This window comes from Chelonoidis abingdonii, chromosome 23, assembly GCF_003597395.2.
Source record: "Chelonoidis abingdonii isolate Lonesome George chromosome 23, CheloAbing_2.0, whole genome shotgun sequence".
NCBI lineage: Eukaryota > Metazoa > Chordata > Testudines > Testudinidae > Chelonoidis > Chelonoidis abingdonii.
The window spans coordinates 22,102,689-22,130,351 of record NC_133791.1 but is presented as its reverse complement, the minus strand read 5'-3'; the positions used below and the strand labels follow the sequence as shown (position 1 = coordinate 22,130,351).

The 27,663-nt window shown below is 49.2% G+C and overlaps 1 long non-coding RNA gene and 1 pseudogene across 1 annotated transcript in view; one reads left to right on the top strand and one right to left on the bottom strand.

The window, feature by feature from the left end:
* The window catches only part of LOC142045874 (uncharacterized), a 230,983-nt gene that overhangs the window by 62,017 nt on the left and 141,303 nt on the right, over positions 1-27,663 (bottom strand). The gene's annotated exons all lie outside the window — the stretch shown is intronic.
* Positions 14,470-27,663, top strand: part of LOC142045883 (tyrosine-protein kinase STYK1-like) — a 51,299-nt pseudogene continuing 38,105 nt past the window's right edge.

The following is a 27,663-nucleotide window of genomic DNA, read 5'->3' as shown; positions in this document are numbered from 1 at the left end:
ACGCAAAAGGCAGGCGAGGAGGAGCAGCTATGGCAGCGCGGCGATTGAGAGGCGATGAGGACGGTGGACAACTGAATTCTTCCCTATACCACGGGCCCTCTTGCATTTTGGAGCTCGCTGGTAATGGGGCAGGTTCTATAAAAACCCATTGAACGCCGATTTTGGGCCCGGGAACAAGCACAGACTGGTGGTTGAACTCACATAGTTTTTGCAGGTGTGGACGATTCCCCAGTGGCTGTGAAACCTTCGCCATCGCGTAAGAGCACTTTCTTTGAACTTTGTACTTGTTTCCCCTGCCCTGACGCCATAATACCAAGATAGAGGCAGCCCTCACAGTGGAGAAGCAAGTGGCAATAGCCTCTGAAACTTTCAATGCCAGACAGCTAACCGTCAATCGGAATCAATTTGGAGTGGGCAAGATCTACTACTGTGGGGGCTGCTGTGATGCAAGTAGCCAAAGCAATCATTAAGCGTGGCACGAAGGTTGTGACTCTGGGAAAGTGGGCCAGGTCATAGTGGGATGGCTTCTGCAATGGGATTCCCTAATTGTGGGGGGGGGGGGCGCCATAGATGGAACCCATAACCCTATTGGGCCCGGAGCACCAGGGCAACCCAGTACGTAACCGCAAGGGGTATTTTTCAATTTGGTGCTGCAAGCAACTGGTGGATCACAAGAGACGTTTTTCACACCAACATCCACGTGGGATGGGTCGGGAAGGGTTCATGGACGCTCGTGTCTTCAGAAGCACTGCTCTGTTTAAAAAACGCTTCAGCAATTACTTCCCAACCAGAAATAACAGTTGGGGATGTTGAAATGTCCTGTCCCTTAGTCCGGGGAGACCCAGCCTATCCCTTGATGCCATGGCTCATGAAGCCGTACAACAGGCCAGCCTGGACAGTGGTCAGGAGCTGTTCGCTACAGGCTGACGGCAAGTGCAGGATGGTGGGTAGAATGTGCATTTGGCCGTTTAAAGGCGCGCTGGCGCACATTACTGACTCGCTCAGACCTCAGCCAAACCAATGTCCCGTTTGTTATTGCTGCTTGCTGTGTGCTCCACAATCTCTGTGAGAGTAAGGGGGAGACCTTTACTTATGGCGGGGTGGGAGGCTGAGGCAAATCACCTGGTCACTGATTACGTGCAGCAGACACCAGGGCGATTAGAAGAGCACACAGGAAGCAGTGCGCATCACAGAAGCCTTGAAAACGAGTTTCATCACGGGCCAGGGTACGTGTATGTGACTGTTGTGTTTGTTTCCCCTTCAAGAACCCTCACCCCTTCATTGACTCCTTCCCTGTAAGCACCCACCCTCCCCTTTGATTACAGCTTGCTTAAGGAAATAAAGTCACTATCATTTAAAAATCATGTTTTCTTTATTAAAGTCATTCCCTGTAAGCAACCCACCCTCCCCCTTTGCATGTATTCTTTGTTAAAAAATTATAAAAAAGGGTAGAGAATTATCAAGGTATCCCGGGTGTGGTTTTGGGAGGAGGATAGGAGGGAAGGAAAGGCTATTAAAGCATTTTTCAATGTAATGACAGCCTTTGGTTGGACTGTCCACGGGGGGGTGGAGTGGGCAGGTGCAGAAAGCCTTCCCCACGCGTTCTAACACGTCTGGGTGAGGAAGATATGGAACATTGTGAGTACTGAGGCGGTTAAACATGGGCTACAGTGGCACTCTGTAACCCTGCTGCTCTTCCTGAAGATCCACCAGACGTCGGAGGATGTCAGTTTGATCACGCAGCAGCTCCAGCGTTGCATCCCGCCACTGCTGATCTTCCTGCCTACACCTTTGATCTTCCTGCCACCACCTCTCATCTTGAGCGTCTCTCCTATCTTCACGTTAGCGGTCCCTTCTGTCCTCACGTTCACTGGCATCTTTCCTGTACTTTGCTAGCACATCCTTCCACTCATTCTGATGAGCTCTTTCATTGCGAGTTACTTCCATGATTTCAGAGAATATTTCATCTCACTCGCTGGACTGTATCAAGGAGGACTATGTCAGACTGGGGAAGACGCTCAAGGAAATCGAGGCTCAGGTGATCTTCAGTGGGATTCTGTCGGTTCCTAGAGCGGGGCGACGAAGGAGTGACAAGATTATGATGATTAACAGATGGCTCAGGCAGTGGTGCTATAAGGAGGGCTTTGGGATGTACGGTCATTGGGAAGCGTTTACGGACAGACAACTGTTCGCTCGGGATGGACTTCATCTAAGTAAGGAGGGAAATAGACTTCTAGGATGGAGGCTCGCCGACCTCATTAAGAGAGCTTTAAACTAGGAAGTTGGGGGAGATGGTTGGGAGATGTTCAGGAGATCTCCACGCGGAATTTAACCTGGAGAGGGAAGTAAACAAAGTGAGAGGGGATACCCTTGTGGACCAAAGAATTGACCCAAGGAGGAAAAGCGGAGTTGAAACTAGACTAACGGGTGATGCTGGTGGTAGAAGGTCTGTGCACGACGGGGGAAAGAATGTCACTGACGCCAAACGCCAAAAATTAAAATGTCTGTACACTAATGCGAGGAGCCTAGGTAACAAGATGGAGGAACTGGAGCTACTGGTGCAGGAAGTGAAACCGGATATTATAGGGATAACAGAAACCTGGTGGAATAGTACTCATGACTGGAGTACGGGTATTGAAGGCTATGTGCTGTTTAGAAAAGACAGGAAGAAAGGCAAAGGTGGTGGAGTAGCCTTGTACATCAATGATGAGGTGAACTGTAATGAAATAAGAAGTGATGGAATGGATAAGACGGAGTCTGTCTGGGTAAAAATCACGCTGGGTAAAAAAGCTACTAGAGCTTCCCCTGAGATAGTGCTTGGGGTGTGCTACAGACCGCCGGGATCTGATTTGGATATGGATAGAGACCTCTTTAATGTCTTTAATGAAGTAAACACAAAGGGGAAATGTGTGATTATGGGAGACTTCAACTTCCCGGATATAGACTGGAGGACGAGTGCTTGCAAGAATAATAGGGGTCAGATTTTTTCTGGATGTGATAGCGGATGGATTTCTTCATCAAGTAGTTGAAGTACCTACGAGAGGGGATGCCATTTTAGATTTGGTTTTGGTGAGCAGTGAGGACCTCGTAGAGAGAAATGGTGGTAGGGGACAACCTTGGTTCGAGTGATCATGAGCTGATTCAATTCAAATTAGATGGAAGGATAACAAACGTAGATCTGGGATTAGGGTTTTCGACTTCTCGAGGGCTAATTTTAAAGAGTTAAGGAAATTAGTTAGGGAAGTGGATTGGACGGAGGAACTTGTGGATTTAAATGCGGAGGAGGCCTGGAATTACTTTAAGTCGCAGCTGCGGAAACTGTCGGAAGCCTGCATCCCAAGAAGGGAAAAAAACCATGGGCAGGAGTTGTAGGCCAAGCTGGATGAGCAAGCAACTCAGAGAGGGGATTAGGAAAAAGCAGAAAGCTTACAGGGAGTGGAAGAAAGGCGGGATTAGCAAGGGAAGCTACCTTAGTGAGGTCAGAACATGTAGGGATAAAGTGAGGAAGGCTAAAAGCCGCGTAGAACTGGACCTTGCAAAGGGAATCAAAACCAATAGTAAAAGGTTCTACAGCCACATAAATAAGAAGAAAACAAAAGAAAGAAGAAGTGGGGCCGCTATACACTGAGGATGGAACGGAGGTTAAGGATAACCTAGGCATGGCCCAATATCTAAATAAGTACTTTGCCTCGGTCTTTAAAAAGACTAGTGAGGAGTTTAGGGATGATGGAGGGATGATAAACGGGAATGTGGATATGGAGGTGGATATTACCGCATCTGAGGTAGAGGCCAAACTTGAACAGCTTAATGGGACAAAATCGGAGGGCCCGGACAATCTCCATCCGAGGATATTAAAGGAACTGGCGCGTGAAATTGCGAGCCCGTTAGCGAGAATTTTTAAGCAATCGGTAAACTCGGGGGTTGTACCGTACGACTGGAGAATTGCTAACGTAGTTCCTATTTTTAAGAAAGGGAATAAAAGTGATCCGGGTATTATAGGCCTGTTAGCTTGACGTCTGTAGTGTGTAAGGTCTTGGAAAAAATTTTAAGGGAGAAAGTAGTTAAGGACATTGAGGTCAATGGTAATTGGGACGAATTGCAACATGGATTTACTAAAGGTAGATCGTGCCAAACCAACCTGATCTCCTTCTTTGAGAAGGTGACGGATTACTTAGACAAAGGAAATGCGGTAGATCTAATTTACCTCGATTTCAGTAAGGCGTTTGACACGGTTCCGCATGGGGAACTGTTAGTTAAATTGGAAAAGATGGGGATGAATATGAAAGTTGTAAGGTGGATAAGGAACTGGTTAAAGGGGAGACTCCAGCGGGTCGTACTGAAGGGTGAACTGTCAGGCTGGAAGGAGGTTACTACTAGTGGAGTCCCTCAAGGATCGGTTTTGGGACCGATCTTATTTAACCTTTTTATTACTGACCTTGGCACAAAGAGCGGGAATGTGCTAATAAAGTTTGCGGATGACACGAAGCTGGGGGGTATTGCTAACACGGAGAAGGACCGGGATACTATTCAGGAAGATCTGGACCACCTTGTAAACTGGAGTAATAGTAATAGGATGAAAAATATAATAGTGAAAAGTGCAAGGTCATGCACTTAGGGATTAATAATAAGAATTTTAGATATACGTGGGGACGCATCAGTTGGAAGCGACGGACGGAGGAGGAGAAGGACCTTGGGGTATTGGTTGATAGCAGGATGACTATGAGCCGCCAATGTGATATGGCTGTTAAAAAAGCAAATGCGGTTTTAGGATGCATCAGGCGAGGTATTTCCAGCAAGGAGAAGGAGGTGTTAGTGCCGTTATATACGGCGCTGGTGAGACCCCACCTGGAATATTGTGTGCAGTTCTGGTGTCCCATGTTTAAGAAGGATGAATTCAAACTGGAACAGGTTCAGAGACGGGCTACTAGGATGATCCGAGGAATGGAAAATCTGCCTTATGAAAGGAGACTCAAAGAGCTTGGCTTGTTTAGCCTGGCCAAAAGAAGGCTCCGGGGGATATGCTTGCTCTATATAAATATATCAGGGGGATTAACGTTAGGGAGGAGAGGAATTATTTAAGTTTAGTACTAATGTAGGCACGAGGACGAATGGGTACAAACTGGATATTAGGAAGTTTAGACTTGAAATTAGACGAAGGTTTCTAACCATTAGGGGAGTGAAGTTCTGGAACAGCCTTCCGAGGGAAGTAGTGGGGGCAAAAGACTTATCTGGCTTTAAGACTAAGCTTGATAAGTATATGGAGGGGATGTTATGATGGGATAGTTTAATTTGGGCAATTGATCTTGGATTATCGGCAGATAAGTCTGCTCAATGGTCTGTGAGGGGATGTTGTTGGATGGGATGGGAACTGAGTTACTGCAGAGAATTCTTTCTTGGGTGCTGGCTGGTGAGTCTTGCCCACATGCTCAGGGTTTAGCTGATCGCCATATTTGGGGTCGGGAAGGAATTTTCCTCCAGGGCGGATTGGCAGAGGCCCTGGAGGTTTTTCGCCTTCCTCTGCAGCGTGGGGCATGGGTCGCTTGCTGGTGGATTCTCTGCAGCTTGAGGTCTTCAAATCACAATTTTGAGGATTTCAATAACTCAGTCATGGGTTAGGGGTTGTTTATAAATGTGTATGGGTAGGGTTTTGTGGCCTGCCTTGTGCACTCTTTCACAGTGACACCACTATTCACCTTACATAGCACATTTGATTTCACTACAGGTCGCATTTTGCATCGTTTAATATTGAGTGCCTGTGGCTCTGGTGTTAACAGATCTCACAGACCAGGTCCAGGCATCATAATTCCAGCCTTCCATGCGGCCATCGGTAAGGCTTTATGGTTTGACTTCTATTCCAGCCTTCATATACACAATGCCCCTAGGATGCCTTTTTCCTGTTACAGGCAGCAGCAGATGCCAACCCCCACCTCTTTCCCTATCTAAGGGATTTTGCTTCACTTCCCTCCCCCACCACATGGCTGGCTATCATGGAAGAATCACTGCTAATCACTCCCCCTCCTCCCCCCGCCCACCGCGTGGCTGGGTACTGGGAAGATTCCCCCCTGCTAGCCAAGCTCAGCCCGCTATCCTTCCTCCCCTCCCACCGCTTTGCTACGTGCAAGAAGGATTTGATTAAGCAACAGCCACCCAGTAGGAAAAAATGGCCCCATCTCTGTCCCTTTATTTCAACCACTGGCTGGGCGAACTGCCTTCAAAGCCCCTGATGGCAAATCCAATCCATTAAAAACGCTTGGCTTTTAAAACCATGTTTCAATAAAATTTTACAAAAGGAAAAACGCTCCAAACCAAGAGGGTTGCTTCGCTTTTGCTTTTTCCAAACTGTTTGGGAGTAAGTGCTTTTTGGGGAGGCCCCTGGAGAAGGGTAAGTAATTCCGTCTGGGTCACAAAAAAGCTCCTGGCTGTTTGGGGCTAACGGAGTGCTTGTGTGCTCACTGCAAGGTCGTCCTCCTCTTGCCTCCTCCCCCTCCTCATCTTCCCCTCCGCACTAAAATTCCTCAGCCATGGTTGAGATTATAAAACCCCCACCTTCGGAATTCCCCACGGACAAGGCGGGGTAGTGGTTGGCACAGCCCCTAAAATTGCATGCAGCTCAGCGTAGAAGAAGCGGCATGTTTTTTGGGCCCTGACCTGATCTTCCCGTTTGCTGCTTTGGGGTTTTCTGGTATGCTTGTCTGAGCTCTTTAACTTTCACTCTGCACTTTGCACTGAGTCCCTGCTGTGGCCTTTTCCATCATAGCCTTGGAAATTTTTTTCAAATATTTTTTCATTTCGTCTTTTCGAATGAGTTCTGTTTTAGCACTGGAATCCTCTCACCCATAATAGCGATCAGATCCAGTACCTCTCATGTGGTCCATGCTGGTGCTTCTTTTTCGATTCTCAGGAAACTGCATTGTTTACCTGTGCTGATGAGCTTTGCGTGGGTCACCTGTGCTGATCAGAGCTCCACGCTGGCAAAACAGGAAATTGAATTCAAAGTTTCGCGGGGCTTTTTTTTTCCTGTTTACCTGGCCAGGCCTCTGAGTTTTTCTGATTGCTTGGTCCAGAGCCGGTCAATGGTGCACTGTGGGATACCTCGGAGGCCAATAACGTCGATTTCCGTCCACACTAACACTATTCCGATATAATAATATCGATTTTAGCGTTACTCCTCTCGTTGGGGAAGAGTACAGAAATCGATTTAAAGAGCACTGTAGTGTGGACGGGTGCAGAGTTAAATCGATTTAACTGTGTAGTGTAGACCAGGCCTCAGTTTCACAGCCCTGGCGAAAAAAAATCCCCCTCCCCTTTTCCTTTCTTCTCCACCGGCACCAGCTGGCTTCATAGCCCCACTCCCTGCCGCGCGGCCGCCTTGCTCTGCACCGGGCTGCATGGGACCAACGCGGCTGCTGCTCTTCAGTCCCTCGCCGCACTGGGGTGGGGGCTGCACTGCCGCCCCTTCCCCTCCCGGCAGAGCCCACCCCGGCTCAGGGAGCCTGGCAGCTGTGGGCGGCCGAGCGCCTCCTCCTCCTCACCCCGGGGGAGCCCAGCACCCAGCCCACGTGCCTGCATCAATGGAGCCAGCGAGCAGGGCTGGGGCTGCGGGAGGGCAGTGCGAGCGGTCAGCCAGTTGGCGGCCATGCGCAAAACCCGGACTCCGGAGCCCAGTGCTGGCTGCCTGGAAAGACGTCGATTTTGGAAATGTGCTCAGAGGGGAGCGGCCGCTTCCCTCCTCCCCTTCACTACACTACTGGGTGGCAGGAGGGATGCTCCGGGGCGGGGAGTAGTGGTGGTGGCAGGGGCCGGTGCCCGCTCCAGGCAGAGCCAGGGGAGAAATCAAGCTCCAGATATTGGTGGAGCACAGCCCCCAGCCTTGAATATTCCTGGAGCTGGGGCACCTGGAGCCCATATAACCTGCCGCCTAGGAATGAAGGGGTGGTTTCCGAATGATCTCTAAAGGGGGAATTGGCAAGGCATGGGGGTCAGTGAAGGGCAAGAACAGAGCTGGCTGGAAAAAAACAAGAACATTTTCAAAAGCTGGGAGAGTTTTAATACCAAGGGTTTTATTGTTTTCTTCCTTTCCCCCTGAAAAAGAGGAAGGGACAGAAAATAACCAAAAGGCCTGATCATTTTTCAGTTTTTAATAGAAACATTTCAAAATCAAAACACAAAAAAGCCACAACATTTTCATTATTGAGAAAAGGCCAATTTGTGATGAAAAAAAAATATTGTTCCTAATGTGTTGGTCAGGTGTTGGTACAAGACCCAGTGGTGGGACAGAAAGGAGAGGGGGCATGGAAAGACGGGGGCTTTTATCCAGGTTTGAAAAACAGAAGTCTTTTAAGCCTTTGAGGGCTTAAAGAGCTTCCCTCCCTTCCATTTGCCAACAGCTCACCCAGAAAGTGGGTCACTAATGTTTGCAGGTGGAGAATCCGTCTTTGGCAGGCTTGTGATATCTGACAGTGCAGAGCCGGCTGGCGTTATCGTCAACTGGACAATGTCCGTTACATAAACAAGGACATTCCTAAACCAAGAACTTGGTTACAAGAGGACTTAATGCTGAAGGCAACTTTTATCCCCAGCTCATTCCCCACGCATGAGAATGTTACACATTTAAAAACAAAAATTAAGTGTGGCAATGAACAGTCACTCCCTGCCCCCACCCCACCTCCAGGCAGTCCAGCTCTCACCATGACCATACCCCATTTATATACCTCACTCTCAACCTGAACTTTCCCCCTTGCATTTGCAGAGCTAACATGCCAAGGTCAAAATAATGAGTTACTAGATTATAAAATCCCATTCTCTACTCAAAGGCTACGTCTGCAATACACTCTAACGGTAGCATAAACTGCAGCGTGACGCCCCGCACGCTGGCTTTAGTTGGTGCACAATAGAGCTGAAATAGTTCAAAATACAAAGGTGCAAGCTCTGTGTACCTTACCCAGCCCTAGGGCATCACATACTCAACACATGTCACACTAAGTGAAGCAACCATGCATTGCATTCCTACAGGCCCCTGCTGTCCCATCCACACATCACACTGAGAACACAGAGGATGAACTCCTGCCCTACTGAAATCCCTGACAAAGGCCCCATTGACATCTCGGGGGGCAGGATCTCTCCCACAGAACCCAATATTGCCAAGCACAAGCACGGGAAACCAGGAGAGTTTTTAAAATACTGACACGTCTGCAGGGGCGGCTCTAGGGATTTTGCTGCCCCAAGCACAGCAGGTGTTCCGAAGCCGCGGGACCAGTGGACCCTCCGCAGGCAAGCCGCTGGAGGTAGCCTGCTTGCTGCCCTTGCGGCACCGGCAGAGCGCCCCCCGCGGCTTGCCGCCCCAAGCATGCGCTTGGCGTACTGGGGCCTGGAGCCGTCCCTGCACATCTGGGGTTGGGGTTGGTCTGCACTTCTGAGCCTTTTGGTTGCGCTCAGGTCACATTCTCAAGCTTTCCTCTGCAACCATGAGGCCTAAATGAAAACTGAGATTCTCCTGCAAGCTCTTGCTTTCAGCAGCTGCGCTGGTAAGAAACACACCCAAAATAGCTAGATGTTTGATAAAATCATTTGAGTGGGGCAGCATGGACACCCCATCATCACCTAGGAGACCACACTGTGGGAGTCTATAGAACTGCACTACTAGGGTGACCAGATGTCCCGATTTTATAGGGACAGTCCCAATATTTGGCGCTTTTTCTTGTATAGGTGCCTATTACCCCCCCACCCCCGTCCCTATTTTTCACACTTGCTCTCTGGGCGCCCTATGCATTACACATTCAGGGCCTGATTTTCAAGAGCTGCACACACAACTGAGGCCTAGTTTTTAGGAGCATTTGGACCCAGACCTTCAAAGGCATTTAGGTACCTAACTCCCATTGAGGATGTGCCCTCAGCTCCCACCAGCTGCCCCTGTGAGGACACTGACGGCAGATTTGTCAAGGGCTCCCCACCCTGAACATTGGGTGCTAAGCTCTCTTGGGGTAAATATCTGGCCTTAATAAACAATACATAAAAAACCCTCAAAAGTCCCCTGCCAGAAGCAGCTCCCATAACAGAATGCAACAAGAGGGCAGCTTGAAGGTTAGATGGATGGCAGAAGTCGGGGATGTTTGGATGCAGGGGGTTAGACTTGGGCCATCTGGATTTTCCTCCAGTGAGGAAAAGCCACTGGAGTGACCAGTCAATCTGACATGTCACCTTGGAGGTGGATTTCCTCTCTTGAGTTCGATTATTTTTTCCCTGGTTGTTTTCTCCTTTTGCCCCCAGAAATCTTTCAAATGATCAATCTCCCTCCTATCTTCATGTCCCATCTCAGAAGAGCAAGCAGTAGAGGAGAGTGGCACTGGCTTGAGCAAACAGTCTCTCTTTAAAAAACAACAAGGAGTCCAGTGGCACCTTAAAGACTAACAGATTTATTTGCACATAAGCTTTCAGATGCATGGAGTGAAAATTACAGATGCAGGCATAAATATACTGACACATGAAGAGAAGGGAGTTACCTCACAAGTGGAGAACTAGTGTTGACAGGGCCAATTCGATCAGGGTGGATGTGGTCCACTCTCAATAACTGATGAGGAGGTGTCAATTCCAGGAGAGGCAAAGCTGCTTTTGTAGTGAGCCAGCCACTCCCAGTCCCTATTCAAGCCCAAATTAATGGTGTAAATTTCAAAATGAATTTTAGTTCTGTAGTTTCTCTTTGAAATCTGTTTTTGAAGTTTTTTTGTTCGAGTATGGCTACTTTTACATCTGTTACAGAATGTCCAAGGAAATTGAAGTGTTCTCCTACTGACTTTTGTATAGTATCAGAGGAGTAGCCATGTTAGTCTGGATCTGTAAAAGCAGCAAAGAGTCCTGTGGCACCTTATAGACTAAAAGACGTTTTGGAGCATGAGCTTTCGTGGGTGAATACCCACTTCGTCAGATGCATGACTTTTGTATGTTACCATTCCTGATGTCTGGTTTGTGCCCATTTATTCTTTTGCGTAGAGACTGTCAGGTTTGGCCAATATACATGGCAGAGGGGTGTTGCTGGCACATGATGGCATAGATCACATTAGTAGATGTGCAGGTGAATGAGCCCCTGATGGTGTGGCTGATGTGCTTGGGTCCTCTGATGTGTTGCTAGAGTAGATGTGGGGACAGAGTAGGCAATGAGGTTTGTTACAGGGATTGGTTCCTGGGTTAGTGTTTTTGTTGTGTGGTCTGTGATTTCTAGTGAGTATTTGCTTCAGGTTGAGGGGCTCTCTGTAAGCAAGAACTGGCCTGTCTCCCAAGATCTGTGAGAGTGAGGGATCATTTTCCAGGATAGGTTATAAAATCACATCTCTAAAAAATCCTTGCATAGATGTTTAGATGCACAATCTGAGTATTTGTCTTTAGCCTTAAATGCGTGGATCTCCAGACATAGAGTTTTTTTAAATAAATCTTTCAAAAGACCCCCCTGATCTAAAATACGTCAGCCCGGGCTGCCTTCGGGCATAGGGGCACCAGTTTAATAATACTGCATAGGGCTCCATAAATTCTCAGGATGGCCCTGAGGGCAAATATAGTGCCCATCTTTTAAAAAGGGAAGGAGGAGAACCAGGGAACTACAGACTACAGCCTCACCTCTGTCCCCAGAAAAATCATGGAGCAGGTCCTTAAGGAATCCATTTTGAAGCACTTTGAGAAGAGGAAGGTGATCAGGAACAGTCAACATGGATTCACCTACAGCAAGTCATTCCTAACTAACCTAATTGCCTTCTATGATGGGATAACTGCCTCTGTGGATATGGGGAAAGCGGTGGATGTGATATATCTTGACTTCAGCAAAGCTTTTGATACGGTCTCCCACAGTATTCTTGCCAGAGTGTTAAAGAAGTATGGATTGGATGGATGGACTATGAGGTGGATACAAAGATGGCTAGATTGTTGGGCTCAACGGGTAGTGCTCAATGGCTTGATGCCTAGTTGGCAGCCAATATCAAGCGGAGTGCCCCAGGGGTCAGTCCTGGGACTGGTTTTGTTCAACATCTTCATTAATGATTTGGATGATGGGATGAATTGCACCCTCAGCAAGTTCACGGATGACACTAAGCTGGGGGTAGAGGTGGATACACTGGAAGGTAGGGATAGGATCCAGAGTGACCTAGACAAATTAGAGAATTGGGCCAAAAGAAATCTGATGAGGTTCAACAAGGACAAGTGCAGAGTCCTGCACTTAGGATGCACCACTACAGGCTGGGGACTGACTGGCTAAACGGCAGAAAAGGACCTAGGGGTTACAGTGGACGAGAAGCTGGATATGAGTCAACAGGGTGCTCATGTTGCCAGGAAGTCTAATGGCATATTGGGCTGCATTAGTAGGACTGCTGCCAACAAATCGAGGGAAGTGATTATTCCCCTATATTTGGCACTGGTGAGGCCACATCTGGAGCACTATGTCCAGTTTTGGGCCCCTCACTACAGAAAGGATGTGGACAAATTGGAAATAGTCCAGCGGAAGGCAACAAAATGATTGGGGGCTGGGGCACATGACTTATGAGGAGAGGCTGAGGGAACTGGGCTTGTTTAGTCTTCAGAAGAGAAGAGTGATGGGGGATTTGATAGCATCCTTCAACTACCTGAAGGGCGGATTCCAAAGAGGATGGAGCTCGGCTGTTCTCAGTGGTACCAGATGACAGAACAAGGAACAATGGTCTCAAGTTGTATGGGGGAGGTTTAGGTTCGATATTAGGAAAAACTTTTTCACTAGGTGGGTGGTGAAGCACTGGAATGGGTTCCCCAGGGAGGTGGTAGAATCTCCATCCTGAGACGTTTTTAAGGTCAGGCTTGACAAAGCTCTGGCTGAGATGATTTAGCTGGGGACTGGTTCTGCTTTGAGCAGGGGGTTGGACTAGATACCTCCTGAGGTCCCTTCCAACCCTGAGATTCTATGTTTCTTTCTCTATGTGTACGTATAGCTCCTAGTACGATGGGATCTTGATCTTGGTTGGGTCCTCTAATATTTTCCACTATAATAATAAACAATAATGAACACTAATAAAACTGAATTTCTAACCTAAAAGAGAACCAAGGGTGGAGAAAAAACTTTAAACACATTCCCAGGCCTTCTGTATACCTCATAAGGAAGCGAAAAATCCCAACCCCGTTTTTCTGGGCTGGGGTCATCTTTAGTCCTGGGACATCACCATTAGGCCTGGTCTATGCTACACAGTTAGACTGACATAAGGCAGCTTGTGTTGACCTAACTATGCCAGTGTGCGCACTACAGCCGTCTCCCGCTGATGCACCTTCCTACACTGACACCATAACTCCATCTCCAGTGCCCAGCGAGAGTAAATAACCACTGGAACAACCTACCTAGGACTGAGGTGGAATCTCCATCACTGACCATTTTTAAACAAAGAAAAGTCTGCTCTAGTTCAGACAGGAGCTATTGTGGGGCAGGTCTCTGGCAGGTGCTATCCAGGGGTCAGGCTAGAATGATCACAATGGTCCCGCCTGGCCCTGTAATCTAGGAATCAGTTGAGGCTTCAGCGCTCATAAAATCTGGCCTCCCTCAAATTGCCCTTTTCTGGAAAATATTGAATCTCTGTGGTGATCAGACACTAGGAAGTTTTCTTTCTGCCAGCTTCCCCGGCATGTAGCAGTGAGCGTGGCCCAACAAACCACCATACCCCTCCTGGTTACTTGCTTCTAAACCAAAGTGATGGCCCTCATTCCTCCCGATAAGTGGACTCTCAGCATGCCTGCTACTTTTCAATCAGCTGCACTTGCTTAATGGGAGCTAGAGTAATGGCTACAGCATGTGTGGGTGGGTGGAAAAGCAAGCTAGCCGGTGGCCTGCGTGCAGAGGTGTCGGTTGTTGGTTTTGTTTTTAAGTTAAACGGGAAGTAGCATTAAGTAGCAGTTAGAACACAGGCCTGGGAATCAAGAGACCTGGGCTCTAATCCCAGCTCTGTCACGGATCTGCTGGGCAGGGCTTTAGGCAAGTCCCTTCTCCCCTCCATCCCTGGTGCCTCAGTTTCCCAATCTGTAAAATGGGGTAATGCTACTGATCTGCTTTGGTGAAGCGCTTTGACACCTGTGGGTGAAAACTGCTGCAGAAGTGCTACATCTGATTGGCAGGGGATGAAGTGTTTGGCAGCATGAGAATGGTTTGCACTTGCCATGGTCCACCTGCTCCAGGGGAATGGGGCAGGCAGGGGTGTAATAGGGTATGTTTGTAAGAAACAGATAACTTACAAGGGAACATGATCATTCCACTGGAATAGAGGGGCATTTCTCCCCAGAACAACTTTCCTCCAAGGCAGGGGTGACAAGCACTTACCCACACTAGCTGTGATTAAGCTAGTCACTAAAAATAGCAGCGTAGCCACAGCTGCCTAGGTGGTGGGATGGGCAAGCTGCCCTGAGTACATACGGTCCCGTGTGCAGCTGTGCACTTCCAGCTCCAGTGCAGATGGACCCTAAGGGCCCATACACGGGATGCACTGTGAGGCCCTGAGAATCTATTGAGCAGCCCTGACTCCTGAAGAGAAGGGTGATAAAGGGCCTGATGGCCTCTCTGTCTCCGTCTTGTCAGGGTGCCTGTGGCCAGTCAGACTCAAGCCAATGGTATCTCCTTAGAGGCCAAGCAAGGATGTGCTGGGCCATAGGGTCCGACTCCTTGCCCAGCTCTTGTACCATCGGCCATTGCACCTAGTTCCTCAGGGCTGACCGGGAGCTGCCAAGGGCTCCTTGCCAGCACTGAAAGGTTCTTCTCTAGCACCTCCCCCTGGTTCTTTGTTGCAGATGAAAATGGGATACAGCATGCAATGATCATCATTCCCTCCTTCCTGGCCTCCTCCATATTGCTGGTGGCGGTGGTCATCATCTGGAAGATGTGTCGGAGGGGGAAGGATGCTGAGAGGGAACCCATCATCTTGCTGGAAGGTAAGGACATGAGCTCTGCAGCTTTGGGTCTCACTCCCCAAATAGGCCTTTCCCCATCTCCAGCCCTGGCCCCTGGATCTTGCCAAGATCCTCCAGTGATCACGTCAGCAAAGCTTACTCGGTGAGTCCGGGTTAGGAGAGTTTTCAAGCCCTAATGAGCCTCACGGCTCTGAAATGGCTTGTCTAGATCCCCTCCAGAAGGAAGAGAATGCCGCCCGCTGGACACACAGCATGCACCTAGCATGGGACGTGGAAAGACTGAAAAGGGGATGTGCACAACAGTGCATGTAAATCTCAGCCAAACCTTTGGAGTGGCTGCTGCTGTGTAATTCAGCTGAACAACCCCTCTGAGAAGGAGTCAAGATGATCAGAGCATGCAGGAGTTGGGTTCAAGTCCTCTTCTCTGACCATTATGTCACAATTCCTGCTGGCTAGCAATTGGTCAAAGTCAGTCAATCATTGAGGGTGTAAGCTGAGCAACAGAGGAATTTCCTCCAGGCTACAGTCCTGTTCAGTTGAGGAGGTTCAGCATGTGTAGCGCACTGAAGCAGGAAGCAAAGATTCCACTGGACCAGGGTTTCTCAAACAGGGGTCGCCGTTTGTGTAGGGAAAGCCCCTGGCGGGCTGGGCCAGTCAGTTTACCTGCCCCCTATGCAGGTCTGACTGATGGTGGCTCCCACTGGCTGCAGATCGCTGCTCCACGCCAGTGGGAGCTGCTGGAAGTGGAGGCAGCTCCCATCCGCTTCCAGCAGCTCCCATTGGCCCAGAGCTGTGATCTGCGGCCAGTGGGAGCCACGATCGGCCGGACCTGCGGATGGAGCAGGTAAACACTCTGGCCCGGCCCGCCAGGGGCTTTCCCTACACAAGAGGCAACCCATGTTTGAGAAACCCTGAGACATTGCAATCATATGCAGATAGTATGCAAAGGTGATGGTAATACTGCATTGCATCATTAGTTATTAGCCAACAGAGCTGAGTGACTAGCTGATTTTTTCAGTTCAGTGGCCAATCTGAAAAACCTGGAAAAAATGGTTTGTTTGAAACCAAAATTTAGGGGGTTTTCCCCTTGTCAAAGTGAAAAACCAAAAAATTTTTATTCAGGTCAAACAAAACATTTTGAATGTCGATCTGAAATGATATTTACAAAACAATTTGTTTGCATTTTCAAAAGAAAACGTCAAAACCATTTGTTTAGAAAATGTCAAAATCAAACATTGTGACATTCCCCACAAAAAACATTTTCAGGGTTGGGGGGAGGAGATTGGCCTAAACAATTTGACCTCGATTGGTGAGTAGTTTTGGTGCCTCAAAAATGCATTTTTCAATAAGTCTTCTGTGACCCGAGATGCCTAGGGCAGCCCACACTGAAAATGCTAAGGTCAGGACAGGCTGCAAGAGGAGAGCAGATTCCCCCAGAACTGGAGGTTAACACTCTAGTTAGATTTACCAACCAGGTACAAACTGTGCTCCTGATTCCCCACATTGGTTATCAAGAAACTAAACAAAAAAATTAAATCACGCAGCCCCCTTTATTGCATTCCAGTTCTCTGGCTAGGTCCAGTAAGATAAGGAGTTATTTAAAATGCTGCTCACTATACAAAATGTTCTTCTGACCCCCAAAGGGTCAGCCACATTACCAAATCAATATTAGTTTGGCTCTTACCGGAATACCACGCTGCCAGCCAGTCTTTAGTAACTAAAACTAAAGGTTTATTAGACAAGAAAAGAACGAGAAGAGAGTTGTTAAATAGTCAAAGCAATCAGATACGTACATAAGACTTCAGAGGTCATATATCAGGTTCTCAGCAGCATTGGTGAGTTTGCTGACTTGCAGAGTCCCTCTGGAACACATCCACAGCTTGGATGGGTCATTCAGTCCTTTTTTTCAAAGCTTCAGTTTGTAGAGAAGTTGCTCCAGAGGTAAGAAGCCAGACTGAAGACAATATGGAGATGGTGCAGCTGCCTTTTCTATCCTTTGCCATGTGGCTTGTACATCCTCTGTCCCAAACACAAGCTCACAGCACACAGGCCTGGAAAAACACTTGGAGTACCCTGTCCACAGACATGTCCCTAGGTGTCCTGCTGACTCATAGTTGTAGCCCCTGGCTTCTCTCAAGGGGTTCATTGTACAGCTGATTGCCCTTAATAGGCCATCAAGAAGGCTGGATAGTGCTGATGCCAATCTGTCTGGGGGTCACCCAGAAACACAGCATATGTTTGATATACAAATATACCACACATTTATAACTCACAGTACAAAGATGGGTTTCAGAGTGGTGGCTGTGTTAGTCTGTATCAGCAAAAGCAAGGAGGAGTCCATGTGGCACCGTAGGGTATGTCTACACTACGAGATTATTCTGATTTTACAGAAACCGGTTTTTTTAAACAGATTGTATAAAGTCGAGTGCACGCGGCCACACTATGTGAACACTAATATAAATCTGGTTTGGGTGCGTTTCGAGTAGCTCGACGGCTAGTGCCGATTTCCGTAGCCTTGCACCTGTGGGTAGCTACCCATAGCTATCTTCATAGTTCCCGCTCTCCTCCGCCCCTGGAATTCTGGCTTGAGGATCCAGTGCTGATGGGGCATAAAAAACGATTTGTGTTCGTCGGGTTCTGTACAGCCTCCAACCCCTCTCCTCTGAAAGCATGCACGACACCATTTCGCACCTTTTTCCTGGCGTGAACTTGTGCAAATCGATAAATAGCACTCATGCAAAATGGACCCTGCTCGCTCAAGACCACATCTTGGATCCGTTGTAAACACCGTCGCGCATTCTGTGCAGTCTGTATGCTGAAGCCGGGCCTGGCAAAGGCCAGGCGAGGAGGCAGCCGATGACAGATTGGCACATAAAAGAAGAGTCGATTGAGGACTGGACAGGCAATCTCTCAAAATGCTGGGCCCTGCGCTTTGGATCCTGCTTGGTAATGGGCATAGGTTCCATGCCAGCTTGGTGAACATTGATTTTTTGGCCTGGGAAACGAAGCAGACCCAGACTGGTGGTATTGTTAGTTTTGCACGTTGGGACCCGATCCCAGTGGCTCGCGAAACTTGCCGGTAGGCGTCCGAAGAGGCGCTTCTATGGAACTTTACTTGGGCTCCACCTGCTGAAGCCGCCAGAACCAAAATGACGGACGAGAGCACAGAGGCTCTGCTCCCTACGTGAGCGAGAAGTCATCTTGCAATATCCTCTGGAATCGCTTTGCTCAAATGTGTTACCGAGACGCAGCTAAGCCGTTCATTGAGTTCCTTTCCAGCGGGAATTCAATTGTAGAGTGGGAAAGTCTCATGCTTGTGACTGGGTGCTGCCACCTGTGTTATGCGAGGGCCCAAAGCACTCCATTAGCGTGCTGGCTACAAAGGATCTAGTTGACTCTTGAAATGTGCAGGTCAAGTGGGAGATCGTTGTGTGCAATGGTTATGTTCCAATTGTAATAGGTAGCGTAATACTGAGAACCCATATTTTCGCTGTCTTACGGGGTACCAGAGCACCAGGTGTGTGCATCTCCCTCTATACCTTACATTAGCTATGTGTGCATAACGCGCCGGATGTACACTTGTTGTTTGTGGATGCGACTTTTCTGATGTGCGTGGGAAGCTTACTGTATCAAGAGATCGTGTGTTCGACCAAACATCCACGTGGGATGGCGGAAGAGTTCTGACGCTGTGTCTCAAACACTTATCTGGTCTTAAACAGCTCCGCAGGGATTTATTACCAGACATGGAAATAAGCAGTTTGGGGATTTGTGACATGTCCTTGTCGTGATACCTGTACCCAGCTACCGTTTGATTGCCATGGCCATGAAGCCGCTAACAAGCAGGCCTGGCCAGTGGTCAGGAGCTGCAAGCTACAGGGAGGCAAGGGTACAGTAAGTGATTAGGTGGCTCTAGGAGCAACTCGCGATAAAGGGTCAGCACCGTGGCGCACGGTGATATCCTGTCTCCTCGCTCAGACCACAGCCAAACCATGCCTCCTATATGGCCTGGTCCGCGGCCCACGAATCCTGAAGTGAAGAGACCTTACTGTGATGAGCAAATCACTGGTCTCACTATATGGCACGCGCCAGCCACTAGACCTATGCTTTTACCTGGTGGGAGGGCCGCGTGTTTTTCAGATTGATCTTCGTGTTGTCTATTGTTGTTGTGTGCATTTGTTCGTGTATCAGGAGTTGTTAGCATTCTCATGTGGTAGTAGGTATCTGATGCGTCGAGCACCCTGCACAGTCAAGGGGCGCGTCCAGCCCTTGGTTACGGCTCGATGTTATGGCACTCCTCTCTGGAGGAAGCAACAGGCCAGAAAGCGGCGCATCATAGGTCATACACAACTACAGTCAGCTGATATAGATGTGATGCAGCTCCAGTTTCTAAATGGACCTAAATCGGTGAGGGCCGGCTGCCGGGATGAAGGTGGGGACTCTGCACCCGGGCGGACGTGGTGGCAGGGGAGACTCAGGTCTCACGGCGACTCACTGCGGTTCCCGCCCCTGGTGCGGCGCTCTATGGTACGGTAGTGTTGAGCTGGGTCTGGTCATCCTTCGCTCGCCGGTTTCGCATGGTGTTCAAGTGGGGGCAGCGTGTCCGCTTCCCCACCACAACTGTCCCATGCTGGTGTAAGACCGTTCCACGGAGAAAAGATCTGACTCGGCCTGACTCGTCGCTCAGAACTACTATGCCACCGGACGTAGATAGCGACTGAGACTTTCCACGCTTTCCGTCCGTGCCTCCACCGTGCCGGTCGATGTTGTGGCTCTCTCGCGTCCAGGAAAGTATCCTCTCAAACCTTAGTGGTCATTCCCGTCGACCAGCTAGGTGGTACTCGTCGGACTTAGTTCTGATAACGGACAATCTGAGAGTGGTCACCATCTCGATGCCTCAATAATCAAGAACAGATCATAATGCCAGTAAAAGAGGCGGCTGTGATATCCAGGGTGGGATAGGATTCCAGCAGCTCCTCCGCGGAAGTTCCAGAGCAGGCACTGCTTCCAGGGCGTTTTCCTTGGAGGACTGGCAATCATGGCAAGCGAGAAACGAGAAGTGGGCATACTTGGAGCCCTCCTCGTTAAGCAGATACCAGAATCTCGAGCGGACGGGGTACCTCTGGCCAGTCTCTGCTTACGTGCGTATCAGTCTTGTGACTTACAGCGTGTGCGGAAGCGTCTGTGTCCAGTGCCTATGGTTGCACCAGCCCCCCCGGCCTCTTCGCAGGGTCGTTCCTAGTGGGATCCGCAGCTTAGTGAGCACTGCTGGGCAGGTGTCTGCTCCTGTCAGGTGTGAGCTGGGCATCCAGACCGTGAGGGCCTGGAGGGCCTTGCTTTATATCCTTCCGGGGATCTGGCCGAGTCAATTCGAAACTGACCCTGCGTGGAGGGCCGGAAATTTTGTCCGAGGACGCTGCTGCTCTCCTAATGCGCGCCCAAGTGATTGACAGGCTCCAACTCACTCTCGATGCTCTGGTGCCCCGAATCGACGAGTGTAAGCCGACACTCCGCCGTCTGATTCGTCCACTTGATTTTGCTTTCCAAGGTCAATCTAGCACATACGTGGCACTCTACCTTACTTCCAGTCTATGCCTGTCAACTCTACGAACAGCGAGGTGGAAATGAGTCTCTGACGGCACTCCCCTGCCCACCCCCAGCGTGATGCTCACGCCGACAGTCACTACAGTGCCACGAGCGCTCGGCACCTAATTCTCCAGGTCCTGCCGTGGGACTGCGCCTGATGGCTATCTGTAGAATGGCCGGTAGACCGGCATCTCCTGGGGAGATCATGCACGCGTAGGATCTAAGGCCCTATACAGGTGTTTCTTTGAGGGGAATGAGTTTAGGCCATGTGGCATGTTTACTCGCGACAAATGGGCCAGCGTGAGAAGAAGTGGTCGCATTGGCTCGGTGACCCTCTATTCATAATGTCTCTGTTGTGAGGCACTACTGGTTTGCATGTGAGTATTGGGGGTGGTGTGTGGTGTGTGCTCTCGCCGAACTCACCACCACCGCCCTCGCGGATCAAAGGGAGAAACCGCACCCCGCTCATCTGTTGTACAGGCTCAGGGTAGCTCTACAGACATGATGATTGATGGTAGGCTCCGTGGCAGGAGTGTGCAATAAACTCATAAACAAGTCTGATCCTACTCTTCAGGAAAGACTGATTGCATTGCTGACTGGGTACAGTAATTCATAGCAGGTTCACTTTTTGGGTTGTGGCGCATCGTACACTTCTGTTCCTTGCAGCTCTCATCTCAAGGCTACTGGCACGGCGACTTCCACGCGTAGGAGCGAGTGGCGTACTCTGCGCCGCACTATCACCTCGAGGACGCTCCATGTGTGACTGACTGCTACTCGCTACTACTTGCCTTCAGAGCGTTATTGCGTGGTGCCATCTTACTGCACGCCTCGGTCCTCTGACAGCAATCCTCGCATGTGCTAGACAGCAACTGCGTCCTCGATTTCCCTGCCTCCCTCCCTGCCTCTGTCCTCACGTACGAAATCATCATGTAACAGTTGCCCTGGTAAGTATTACTGACACTGGATCGACCTACTTTACACCGGGCCTCGCTTTTTCTGACTCTAACGGTTCTTCTATGGGAGGTTAGGACGCTTCATAGTCGGCCTCTGTAGCAGGGGGTTATCGCAGTGGACGCATCATATTTTTTCAGGGTGTGACAACTTAGGTAGGATAAGGCTGCCTTTGGATCTACTCCTAGCTCGTGTGAGTCAGCTGTACACAAATGGCGCACATAGGTCGACTTGTTTCCTCTGGAACACAGATAGCAGTAGCCTACGTCTACTATCTACGCGTGTGTTTTAAACCGATTTTTAGCGGAGCAATGTGAAAAACTCCGATGTTAATTGCCATCACCGTATCCATACTCTTGAGGTCCTTATATCGCGATAGTACAAGTGTGGCCTTCTTACATCGGTTTCGTCGCATAGTCTCTCCCCGCGACTCATAGAGTCAGTTAGCGACTAAAATTGGTGAATTACCATTATCGGTATAGTAGGGTTCCGCTTGTGCCGGCAAATCGGGACGGGTAATTGGGTCCTCCGGGTTGGAGGGTATCCCCTGTGCACCACTGATGACCGCTCTCTGGACAGCAATTTGAACTTCGGATTTGCACTGGCCGGGATACAGGGAAAAGCCCCCGCGAACTTCTGAATTTCGTTTCTCTGTTTGTCAAGGTGGAGCTCTGGGTAATCAGCGAGGCCAGGTAGCAATGCAGATACTCCTGAGAATTCGAAAAAAGAGCTTCCGCATGAAACCGCCACGGGATGTAGATTGGTACTGGTGGAATCCTATATGGGGAGAGGATTTTCAGTGCTAACATTAACTCTCGTTACGAACAAGACGAAATGAAAAAATATTTTGAAAAATTTCCCTAGGCGCCTATTGATGGAAAAAGGCCACACAGGTGACTCAGTGCAAGTGCAGAGTGGGAAGTTTAGGAGTACGTCAACAGCCTACCAGGCACAACCAAGAAGCAAACAGAAGGTTCCGGGTCAGAGCTTGAAAAATTGCCGTGGTCATCGCTGAGCTGCAGTGCAATTGTAGGGGGTGCAGCGCGCCGCGCTACCCGCCCCCGGATCATGGATTCCGGGTGAGGGTATGTAGAAATGTAATCCATTTGGTCTAGAGCGAAGATATCTCGGAGCGGGAAGATGCAGCTGAGGAGGATAGACGGATGGAGTGATAAGAGCGAGGAAGGCAGACGCTGTCGCACGTAGCAGCAACACGCGATTCCCGTGATGCGCCACACACCCTCGACTAGACGGCTCTTATGGTGTGACCCAGATGCAGGATCTGAATCCACTTCCGCACCCTGTCTACCGCACTAGCCCATTCGGCCAGATGAGCCTCGGACACGCCGATCGCTGTCTGTGTACCTGTAACTCTCGTGTACAACATGCGTTTTAAACGCAAACGCGCTATTTTTCTTTAATGATTGAATTTCCATGGGTGGGCCTTTGGGATTTTGCATTCGCGAGCCAGTAATGTAACAGCTATCCAGTAACTTGTCTGGGGATGGGAGTGCTCCTGGAGGTACTCCAAAGCATTTTGCAGAAAGGTTTTCATGGGCAAGGCGCCTTTGTTCCAGGATTTCCGCCGATAGGTAGTCTCTTACCCACGCCATGAGTGTAGAGAGTTATCAGGTATTCGTGTGGCCATGACAACGCATACCTGCATTATGTGTCCGCGTCGTTGATTGCTGCTTCAAGAACTACTTCTTGTATCTCCGTCTGATATAGCTCAGGCAGAAGCGCGGATATCCCGTTACATGGTACACCTGTTCTCGCACAATTCAGGCATATTAATTAAGCGGATCATGAGGATGTGCATCTCTCTCCTACTGGGGCTATTGCTTTATAATAAATCTCTTGCCGTAGCCAAGCGTGGACGTGGGCGGAGGGGTGGAGGAAGGCTAGCGACTGGGCTTTATCTCGCATATTTGGCTAAGCCGTTTGAATCTTCCCAGGCTACCCGCCACGGCCTATATGGGGGGGGGGGGAGGTGTGTAATGATTTAGTGCATGTGATCTATCCATGTTACCCAGCCATTGCTAGCGGGAGGAAGGGGATAAGCACATCATACTAGGAATTGGATGCGGGGGGGTTGGTTCTGCGGTGCTGCATGTTAACCGTGAAGAGCACATTACGGAGAGCACGGCACTGGTGGTATATAGTGGCAAAGGCTAGCGAGAAGTCGAAAGACAATGCCTCCATTTCAGATCCCCCGTATGCAAAGCTGTGACTGTGCCCTGTTAATGACCCATACCCTGCCGTTGCCTGTCGAGATCTTATAACGGCCAGCCAGGCATGCAAAATTGCGACCTTTCTCGCTGTTGAAATCACATTGCGCTATCGTATAGGGTGGAATCAGCCTGTTGTTGCACCTGTGGAAAGAGGTTTAACCCGCATGCATCTAGAATTAGTAACGATTGTTTTGTAAAATGTATCTTTTTAATACTTTTCTGCTCCCTTTTTTTCCCTCCTTGCACTGCGCAAATTTCAGCCTGCTCATTCCACTCGAAGGGTAGCATGGCAGATAAGGCAGATAAAAGAGATGAGTAACGCGACGACCGTAAATTGTTTTAGTCATAGGACATCCAACGTATAACACGCGACACTCTGACAAGCGCGGCTCATCTGTGCAAGTGGTTATACACTAGGATATCTCTAAAGATGGCTTCCTCCCCTGGTAGCTAAGCAGTACAGGAAGACTCGCCTAGACACTTGGATCATTATTTCAAGGCAGATATTCCACGATGAGAGTCAATACGTTGTGTGGATCTGGCGGTAGGTCCCTTAACGTTGCTCGCCAGCGAAGAATAGCGGGGTAACCCAGGTCGCGCCTACAGAGAGCCACTGTCATGGGCCCAGTGGTCACGTGCCGTCAATCACTACTAATTGAGATGCGTGGGTGGCCAGGTAAGTATCAGAGCGTAGATAGGGCTAGGATAGAGATGCATGACAGTTGACGCTGCGCGATTGCTATCCCACGCTGTGACTGTCCCTGTGAAGTCGAGATCCACACTACTTAGACTACTCCCCGCGGTGTCTGGTGGAGCTCTCCCAGGGCCACAAGAATTGCTCAGTCGGTGTCTATGCCCTTTTGTTGTACCGGGAGTTCACACGGAGTTGCGGCGCTGCAGCCCCTGTGTGACCACCCTCACCGACGTTCCGCTATCCCACTCACTGAATGTGTGTGACGATACGTGTAGGTAGGCTCGGTTTGCGGAAGCTCGCACTGCGCCTAGTGCATCGTCCCTCACACTGGCCTACCGGAACCCCCCCGAGATAGACCAGTCCACACAAAGAGGAAGGCTGTGCATTACATTGAAACTCGCTCTCTAATGGCCTCTATTCCTTCCCTCCTTATCTCTCGACCAACACCCCGGCCCCGCGCATACCTCTGTCAGTTCTCTGGCCTCTGTTTTAAATTTACTTTTTAATAACAAGAACTTATCTCTGCTCCTCTCTTAACCCGATAGTGACTTTATTTCCTTAAGCTAGCTTGAACTAATCAAATGGACGGCGTGAGGGTGGGTTTGCTTACAGAGAAAGAGTGCCAATAAATGGGGGCGTGTTCATCAAGGGGAAACAGGTAGGAAACAACACATGCTCACACCGTACCCTGAGCCTGTTTGATGAAACTCGGTTTTCACGCTTCGTCTCGCCTCTCGCTCAGCTTCTTTTGAGTCGCGCGGACTCCTTCATCCGCTTAATAGCGCCTGGTGTCCTGACTGGTGCGTATCAGGCGGCAGGTGAGTTGCCTCCGCTCCCACCTCACGCTAAAGCGTCTCCCTGTTACTCCCACAGAAGATTGTCGGGACGCAACCACATGCCATGCAGCAATTAACAAATGAGAGGAATGGTGGTATGGACTCGAGGTTGGCACAGTGAGTCGACAGTGAGTATGTGCGCTCAGCGCCCTCCCATTTTTAAACCGGCCCAAATGCACATTCTACCACCATCTGCACTTGCTCAGCCTGTGTACAGCACCGCCACTGTCCGAGGGCATGAACCTGTGATGGCTATACATGGAGCACAATAGGGCGATCAAAGAAAGGTCGAGACGGTAGTGTGGCACCTCACGGCAATAGTAACAATAGGCATCTTGCAACCCACTACTCTCTTCCCAACTTGTATATTTTCTTGGTGTTGGGAAGTAATTCCTTGCTGCTGCCAGGTTTCAACAGCAGCTAGCTGGTTTATGAAGTACGACTCTCAGTCGTCCTACTCTTTCTCGCTCGATGGCCAATGTCCACTCACGTTGTGGAAGGGAGATGAGGCAATGTTCCTGTGAATTTCACTCGTGCTTGCTTAAGAGTACGCATTGAAAAGTAGCCCCTTGCTGGTACTAACTGGAATGGTGGCCTTGGTGCCTCCAGGTGCCCCAATATAGAGAGTATGGGTTCGCCACCTCTATCGCCCCACCACAGTAGGCATCGCGTGAGTGCAAAATGCCGCAAATCCAACTTACGACGTTTCCCAAGAAGTCATCAATACCTCTCTCTTACGATAGCGTGCTTCTCAATGATTGCATATTGGACTCTTGGTCGAATCATCAGTAGCCCCACAAGTAATTTGCCCACTCCAAATTGGATTCCGGGTACTGACTGTGTGTCCGCTGTACTTGTCCATACCATGCACATGCTTTGAGAGGGTCTATTGCCATCGCTTCTCCACTGTGAGGGCTGCTCTCATCTTGGTGATTTTGTGCATTTCAGGGCGAGGAAAGCAAGTCACACAGGTTTCTCATGAAGTGGCTCTTACGCATGGAAAGATATTCGCCACGCCACTGTGCTCCGTTGTCGCCCACACCCTGGGCAAACTGTAGCATAACAGGTCCCACCAGTCTGTGCTTGTTTCCGGGCGCCAAAATCAGCGTTCAATGACTTGAGGACCTGCCCTTACAGCAGGACTCTCCAACAAGTGCGGAGGTCCTTGGCAGGTTTCCTGGCCAGTGCATCCGAGTTCAGATTGCTTTCCAAAGTGGTCACAATGGTGCACTGCGGGATACCGCCCGGAGGCCAATACCATCGATTTCCGGTCACACTAACCCTAATCCAACATGGCAATACCGATTTCAGCGCTACTCCTCTTGTTGGGGAGGAGTACAGAAACTGGTTTAAAGAGCCCTTTATATTGATATAAAGGGTCTCGTTGCATGGATGGGTGCAGGGTTAAATCGGTTTAACGCTGCTAAAATCGGTTTAAACGCGTAGTGTAGACCAAGCCTCAGAGACTAACAAATTTATTTGGGCATAAGATGATACATACATATAAACATGATTATCATATTTAGCCAATTATAACTTTCCCACTAATATTATAAATGGTCACCCACATTCCATACAGTGTCACATCTACAATTTGCCAAAACAATTTCACCAAACTGTACAGTTGCAGTCCTGTATTTGGTGGCCATCACCAGGTATCCTGTCACCTTAAAAGACTTAAATTGAGGTGTTCAAAATCTCAGGTCTAGAAACCAGACTCCACGCAGCAGAACTAGTCAGCTTGGGAAGCAGGATTTAATCAGCTTAATCCAGCTGGTCAAAGAGGCATGTCTAAGAGCTGCCACATTCCTTCTGGTCGTATTTCAGCAGGGAGTGAATCCCAGAGGTCACTGCCAAGGAATCTCTGTTGCCAGCCTTTATAGGGTTGAAGACAGGGCTTTGCTTCTGCCCACCACCTTCCACTGGTGAGCCTTGGAGTGCTTTACCAACAGCAACACAATTCCTGCATAAGAAGGGGTAATAGCTTCCTCCTCCTTTCACAGAGAGGGGACAGTACAGAAAGGAGTGGTTGCCTAGTGGTTTGGGTGCTTGTCTTGTCCTTGGGAGAGCTGAGTTCAACTCCCTGCTCTGTTGCAGACTTATCAAAGTTTCCTTCCCCAGTTTGAACTTTAGAGTACAAAAAGTGGGGACCTGCATGAACACGTCTAAGCTTAATTACTAGCTTAGATGTGGTACACTGCCACCAGCCAGAATTTAGTGTCTGGCACACTTTCTGTTCCTCCAAAACCTTCCCTGGGGAACACAGATTCAAACCCCTTGGATCTTAAAACAAGGAGAAATTAACCATCCCCTCTCCTCTCCCCCCACCAATCCCTGATGAGTTCAGACCCAATCCCTTGGATCTTAAAACAAGGAAAAATTAATCAGGTTCTTAAAAAGAAAGCTTTTAATTAAAGAAAGAAAAGGTAAAAATTATCTCTGTAAAATCAGGATGGAAAATGCTTTACAGGGT